The sequence below is a fragment of the Bufo bufo genome, chromosome 3 (genome assembly GCF_905171765.1).
Source record: "Bufo bufo chromosome 3, aBufBuf1.1, whole genome shotgun sequence".
NCBI classification, from domain to species: domain Eukaryota; kingdom Metazoa; phylum Chordata; class Amphibia; order Anura; family Bufonidae; genus Bufo; species Bufo bufo.
Genome location: NC_053391.1, coordinates 244,674,929 through 244,682,739, shown reverse-complemented (window position 1 = coordinate 244,682,739; position 7,811 = coordinate 244,674,929). Strand labels below are relative to the sequence as shown.

Genomic DNA, 7,811 nt, shown 5'->3' with positions numbered 1-7,811 from the left:
TGTAGGAGAGTCCAAATTCACAGAAGGTGGGGCAACACAAATAGGCGGGGTTACCAATACCTTACTGCAAAATACTGTTCCAGCAGAAACCTGTACCACAGAGCCGCACAATATATTGCCCCCAAAACTGTCCTTCTGTTGTGGCCATCATTAGATGCCATCATTTTCTGTCCTCCTCTAGTTGTCTCTGATTAAGATATGGAGCATGGGGCTTAGGAGGTGAGGTGTGGTCACTGGTGGGGTACATAAGTTTCTAATTCTCACAGGGTTAATTACCGTTGAGAGCTCATTATGTATTGGACAGTGGAAGAGAGCAGAGCTTGGGTGGCCCCATGGGCATCGGCCCACCAAGAGATTTCCCTGAAAGGTCTATGGCTGGTCCACCCCTGCAAACAACAACACCACGGTCTTGGAGTACATAATACTGGTAATGTATTGGAATGTTTTACCGGTTAGTAGAGGTTGCTTGAAGTCATCCAATGGTGCACAAAACAACACTCCTAATTAGAAGGGGGGTCAAGACAAGAAATTTGCCCTAATGTGCCCTGTCAGGACTAGTACACCCTAATAACCTAATACGGAGTCATCCTCCTGTTAAGGGCTGCCCTGTCTGGAACCATTCCCTTTTGTGGAGGCCCTGCACGTCCCTACCTGGGGATGATATTCCTAATCCATTGTTGGAACATGCAAACTGAAATCTGAACTGTCACACAACTGTTGCAAATTATATAAAATGCCATTGTACATGACACAGAAAAAACCCTCTAATATGTATGAGCGGTCTAACTAGAATAAGTTAGTTGATAGTACATTATATTATAGTATTTAGCATTGTAATTGGATTTCTCCACTGCCTTTTTCCTTTCAGCATCAGCATAAGCACCCATGTTCTGCAAATGGAAAAAGCAGAGAGGTTGATGTGATACCCATCATTCTATCATTCCAAAGACTGCTATTTCTCCTTTAGCGGATTTTTTACAGCAACAGAAATAGGATTTTCTTTCCTCTCTGGTACACTACTCCCTATATTACTCCAGTTCATAAAGGGGAGTAAATAAGGAAATAATGATATTTTAAGAAATTGCTCATAGTACAATTTCCCTAATAAAAGACTTACTTTAAAGGGGTTGTCTTCGTTATTTTTTTTGTTCTTTGTATGTTTCTAACTAATCAAATGTAACAACTTTACCATGCACTTACTGCATCTGTAGTTGCTCCTTTCTCAAATTTCACTGAGGGCCACATGACCTGTGATGCCAGCTTCTCTCTGCTCTGATGTTTCGTGCACAAGCCTGAGAGATCAAATATGAGTCTGTACAGAGTCACTGTGCTGGCCACACCCCCCTTCACTGCCTTCTGCTGCTGTCTGCTGCCTCCATGGATTCTTAACCCCTGCAGCTGCACAGACTCAGGGCTAAAGGCTTTACTGAGTAGCTGCAGTCAGTGAGGAGACAAATGCTGGACACCGGAGCTGACAGAAGAGTTCTGCAGAGCATTGCACAAGAACAGGTGGGGGGGGGATGGGAGATCCTGTTTGTATCAGCAGTGTCATTGTACAGCTGGGACTTGTAGTCCTACAAGTACAACATACTGCTGAGTCTCCCAGCAGGCAGACATGTCACTCGGGGCAGCACTTGTATTCACTCCCTTTGCAGAGCAGGGGAGGGGCCGAGATTGTTCTTATTGCAGGTAAACAAAGGGTCAGAAGAGAACCAGTTTTGCTGAAAACTTGCTTAGCTTAGTTAAATATTGCTGACCAGCAGATTTAAAGTGCTATATATTTATTTTCATAACTTGGACAACCCCTGTAACTAAAATAAGAAATAAATCAAGTAGAAAATATTCAGGTGAAAAAAAGAAATCTAAACTTTGTTTCAAGATAGATTCTTATCACAACAATAAACCCGTTGTATGAGCAATGGATATTTTTTAAAATAATCTCATTACCATTATTTTTTATTACCATGCTAACTAAGATTCATATTTTTACATTACCACTTCAATTATTTATTTGAGTTTACTGTAAAATTGGATGGTACTGTTTTATTAAACATTTCCCTAGCTGTCCTCATTTTTCAGTATAGTGAAGATGGAAAACTATGAATGTGACATTACCTCAGCTTACAACTACATCTGGAAACAGAAGTGAACAGCTGGCTCGTTGGTCTAGGGGTATGATTCTCGCTTAGGGTGCGAGAGGTCCCGGGTTCAAATCCCGGACGAGCCCTACTTTTGAATTATACCGTACTGTCCCAGGTAAGTGTTTACATGATTAAGGCTACATTTACACGAATGTATATTGTTTCCGTGTCCGTTCTGTTTTTTTTTTTGTGTGGATAGGATGCGGACCTATTCATTTCAATGGGTCCGCAAAAAATGAGGACAGCACACCGTGTCCTGTCCGCATCAGTATGTCTGTTCCATAGCCCCGCAAAAAAAATAGAGCATGTCCGATTCTTGTCCGTTTTGCTGACAAGGATAGGCATTGTTACAATGGATCCGCAAAAAACGGATGCAATACAGATGCCAAAAGGACGTCATCTGTATTTTTTACTGATCAGTGTTTTTGCGGACTGCAAAATACATACGGTCATGTGAATGTAGCCTAACTATTCTCATTGTTTAACCAGTCACTGTACTTTCACACATTTTAATTTAATAGAGAATGGCTTAACGAGCACATTTCTAAATCACTTCATTAAGGCTACATTCACGACCATATGTGTTTTGCTGTCCGCAAAAAAAAAAAACTGATGACGTTCCGTGTGGCATCCATTTTTTTTGAGGATCCATTGTAACAATGCCTGTCCTTGTCTGCAAAACGGACAAGAATAGGACATGTTCTATTTTTTTTTTGCAGGGCTACGGAACGGACATACAGATGCGGATAGCACACGGTGTGATGACCGCATTTTTTGCGGACCCATTGAAATGAATAGGTCTGCATCTTATCCGCAAAAAAAAGAATCGGAATGGACACGGAAACAAAATACGTTTAATCATGTAAATACTTACCTGGGACAGTACAGTATAATTCGTCCGGGATTTGAACCCGGGACCTCTCGCGCTCTAAGTGAGAATCATACCCCTAGACCAGCGATGGGCAAACCGTAGCTTCCAAGCTGTTGTAAAACTACAAATCTCATCATGCCCTGCTGTAGGCTGATAGCTATAGGCAGACTGGGCATACTGGGCATACTGGGAGTTTTTAGTTTTACAACAGCTGGAGAGTCGCAGCTTGCCCATCCCTGCCCTAGACCAACGAGCCAGCTGTGCACATCTGTTTCCAGATGTAGTTGTAAGCTGAGCTGAGGTTAAAAAAATTGCCTGCATCAACCTGAAAAAAAAGCTGTAAAGTCATGGCCACTAGCATAACTCCCAACTTTCTTAACGAACAAAGAGGGACACATAGTGCAACGCAGAATGCGTGCCATGGCAAAAAAAATTCTGCACTAGGCCACGCCTCTAACTCCGCCCAAAACATAACTATGCACCCAATCCCAACAAGTCTCCTTAATGCCCCCACATAGTAGTTATTCCCCCTTCATGCCACCACAGTTTTTTTGCCCCCATTGTGCCCCCTTACAGAATTATGCCCAGCTGTGCCCCCAGTAAAATTCCGTTATGTGCCCCCAATAATATGCCCAGCGGTGCCCCCAGTAATATTCCCAGTTATGTGCCCCAGTAATATGCCCTGTTATGTCCCCCCAGTAATATTCCCAGTTATGTGCCCCCAGTAATATGCCCTGTTATGTGCCCCCAGTAAAATGCCCTGTTATGTGCCCCCAGTAAAATGCCCTGTTATGTGCCCCTCACAGAAAGTAAAAAAAATAAACACCACATACTTACCTTGTTCCTAGCAGCAGCAGCAGCAGCAGCAGGACATCAGCTGCTCTGGTTTGTAGAGGAGGCGGAGCTGAAGCCGGCTCTCTGCTTCATCATTACATGCAACTGTCTCTGCTTCCTATGAAAGCAGGGACCGCTGCCAGAAAGCAGGACATACCTCCCCCGTACCGAGATAGTGGGACAGCCACTGCAATCCAGGACTGTCCCGCCAGATTCGGGACAGTTGGGAGGTATGCACTAGAGGTCTCACTAGCACCAATTCACAGTCCACTGCCTGTTGTCAGGGAAATTCCGTCCTTAGTAAAAGAGACACAGAAGATGGCTCATAGGAAATGGGGACGTGTCAGAGCTAGCTGGCATGGTGAGCATGATAAAATATCTGCTTCTACACAGCTTGTGAACATTTTACGAGCCTCCTGTGTGTCTGTAAGTGTGATTTCCCATAATACATTTACAGTTGTACAGTGGTATTCTGGTTATAACAAGCTATAACAACGGGATAGGGGATAACTATCAGACTGCTAGGAGTCCTATCGCTGGGACCCCCACTGATCATGAGAATGGGGGACCTGTACCCTGTGGAGCCCCTTGCAATCGAAAGTCGGAAAAGCAAGCTCAGCTACTGTATGTCTGGCACTCCCATATAAATAAATGGAGCAGCGGCGTGCATTTCCGACCATCTGCTCTATCCATTGCGGTGGGAATCTTGTGATCATGGGGGTACCGGCGGTAGGACTACCACAAATATGATAGTTATCTTCTATCCTGTGGGTAGGGGATAAGTTGTTATAACTGGAATGCCCATTTAAGGTTATTCTGTTAACTGCTTTTAATTCAAGTTATGCTTCTTTATTGCTGCTATATTGAATACATTTATAGAAGAGAAATTAAAATATTCTTAGAGATCGTTATCCCAGCACAGTGATTATGAGAAACTTCATATATAAATGTACAATATTTGTATAAGCTCTGTGTCAGTGATGATGTGGCACGTAAAAAAAAATCTGCATACAGCTGTGCATAGCTGGCTCGTTGGTCTAGGGGTATGATTCTCGCTTTGGGTGCGAGAGGTCCCGGGTTCAAATCCCGGACGAGCCCTTGACTTTTTAAATCCACGTCTACAGTACATATTTATTGTGAACCTCAGGTACTGTTCTATATTGAGCATACTGCATGACAACATCACAATCCTATGTGCCACCTGAAAAAAAGAAATATTTGTAAATGGATTAATTGTCTAAGAAAGTGACTTGTTTGTGCTAGAGATTCAAATTCTGCATATCATATCACATGTTTCTACTGATAACATAGGAACTCCTGTAATACATTGGTGTCAGACAAATATACTGATGTAGCATTCCTCATCTTGGCACTTATTGAGCTAGATAAACAATGGCAAGAAACGTTTGCATGGCTTTTTTTGACGTGATATCACAGTCAAGTTAAAAACTGCTCCGGGTTTAAATCCCAGACGAGCCCTCCTTTTCCTATTTCTTAGGCCTCATGCACACGACCGTATGTATTTTGCGGTCCGCAAAAAACAGATCCGCAAAAAATACGGATGACGTCCGTGTGCATTCCGTATTTTGCGGAACGGAACAGCTGGCCTTTAACCACCTCCGGACCGCCGAACGCAGCGACGCCTTCTGGAGGTGGTTGATTCATTCCTTCTGGACGCGCCGGCGCGTCCTCTCGTGAGACGCAAGATTTCCTGTGAACGCGCGCACATTCACAGGATCGGAAGGTAAGCGAGTGGATATCTAGCCTGCCGGCGGCGATCGTTCGCTGGCAGGCTGGAGATGTGATTTTTTTAACCCCTAACAGGTATATTAGACGCTGTTATGATAACAGCGTCTAATATACCTGCTACCTGGTCCTCTGGTGGTCCCTTTTGTTTGGATCGACCACCAGAGGACACAGGTAGCTCAGTAAAGTAGCACCAAACACCACTACACTACACTACACCCCCCCTGTCACTTATTAACCCCTTATGAACCACTGATCACCCCTGATCACCCCATATAGACTCCCTGATCACCCCCTTGTCATTGATCACCCCCCTGTCATTGATCACCCCCCTGTAAGGCTCCATTCAGAGGTCCGTATGAATTTTAAGGATCCACTAATACATGGATCGGATCCGCAAAACACATACGGACATCTGAATGGAGCCTTACAGGGGGGTGATCAATGACAGGGGGGTGATCACCCCATATAGACTCCCTGATCACCCCCCTGTCATTGATCACCCCCCTGTCATTGAACACCCCCCTGTCATTGATCAACCCCCTGTAAGGCTGCATTCAGATGTCCGTATGATTTTTACGGATCCACTGATACATGGATCGGATCCGCAAAACACATACGGACATCTGAATGGAGCCTTATAGGGGGGTGATCAATGACAGGGGGGTGATCACCCATATAGACTCCCTGATCACCCCCCTGTCATTGATCACCCCCCTGTCATTGATCACCCCCCTGTCATTGATCACCCCCCTGTAAGGCTCCATTAAGACATTTTTTTGGCCCAAGTTAGCGTAAATTATTATTTTTTTTTTCTTACAAAGTCTCATATTCCACTAACTTGTGTCAAAAAATAAAATCTCACATGAACTCACCATACCCCTCACGGAATCCAAATGCGTAAAAATTTTTAGACATTTATATTCCAGACTTCTTCTCACGCTTTAGGGCCCCTAGAATGCCAGGGCAGTATAAATACCCCACATGTGACCCCATTTCGGAAAGAAGACACCCCAAGGTATTCCGTGAGGGGCATATTGAGTCCATGAAAGATTGAAATTTTTGTCCCAAGTTAGCGGAAAGGGAGACTTTGTGAGAAAAAAAAAATATCAATTTCCGCTAACTTGTGACAAAAAAAAAATATTTCTATGAACTCGCCATGCCCCTCATTGAATACCTTGGGGTGTCTTTCCAAAATGGGGTCACATGTGGGGTATTTATACTGCCCTGGCATTCTAGGGGCCCTAAAGCGTGAGAAGATGTCTGGGATCCAAATGTCTAAAAATGCCCTCATAAAATGAATGTGGGCCCCTTTGCGCATCTAAGCTGCAAAAAAGTGTCACACATGTGGTATCGCCGTACTCAGGAGAAGTTGGGCAATGTGTTTTGGGGTGTCATTTTACATATACCCATGCTGGGTGAGATAAATATCTTGGTCAAATGCCAACTTTGTATAAAAAATGGGAAAAGTTGTCTTTTGCCGAGATATTTCTCTCACCCAGCATGGGTATATGTAAAAAGACACCCCAAAACACATTGCCCAACTTCTCCTGAGTACTGAGATACCACATGTGTGACACTTTTTTGCAGCCTAGGTGGGCAAAGGGGCCCACATTCCAAAGAGCACCTGTGAAATCCTAAAGGTGCTCTTTGGAATGTGGGCCCCTTTGCCCACCTAGGCTGCAAAAAAGTGTCACACATGTGGTATCTCCGTACTCAGGAGAAGTTGGGGAATGTGTTTTGGGGTGTCATTTTACATATACCCATGCTGGGTGAGAGAAATATCTTGGCAAAAGACAACTTTTCCCATTTTTTTATACAAAGTTGGCATTTGACCAAGATATTTCTCTCACCATTACGTGGGCTCTGATGTACTGGCTCCACAGAATGTTTTTCAGCAATGTTGATAGGTGGCAACTGTCCAGAGGGATGAAACTGTTGGAGTCCGTGGGTTTATGGAATGTTTTTGTCTGTATCTGTCCATTTTCTATAAAAATGATTAGATCCAGGAAATTAATTTGTTGTTTATCCCAACCAGAGGTAAAATGAAGATAAGTCATTTTTATTCAATTCATCTAAAAACTAAATCAGTAGTGTTTCCCCTCCTTTCCATATAAAAACAATGTCATCAATAAAACACTTCCAGAGGACCAGACTCCCACGATCCCTAGCTTAGCTTCTTCCACAGGCCCATATAGAGGTTAACGAAGCTCGGTGCG

The 7,811-nt window shown here is 43.7% G+C and overlaps 2 non-coding genes across 2 annotated transcripts; both read left to right on the top strand.

The window, feature by feature from the left end:
- Window positions 1-2,155: 2,155 nt before the first annotated feature.
- Window positions 2,156-2,227, top strand: TRNAP-AGG. Its single transcript has one exon. It is a non-coding gene; the product is annotated as a tRNA-Pro (tRNA).
- Window positions 2,228-4,872: 2,645 nt separating this feature from the next.
- On the top strand, window positions 4,873-4,944 carry TRNAP-UGG. The gene has a single exon. It is a non-coding gene; the product is annotated as a tRNA-Pro (tRNA).
- The last annotated feature ends 2,867 nt before the right edge of the window (window positions 4,945-7,811 follow it).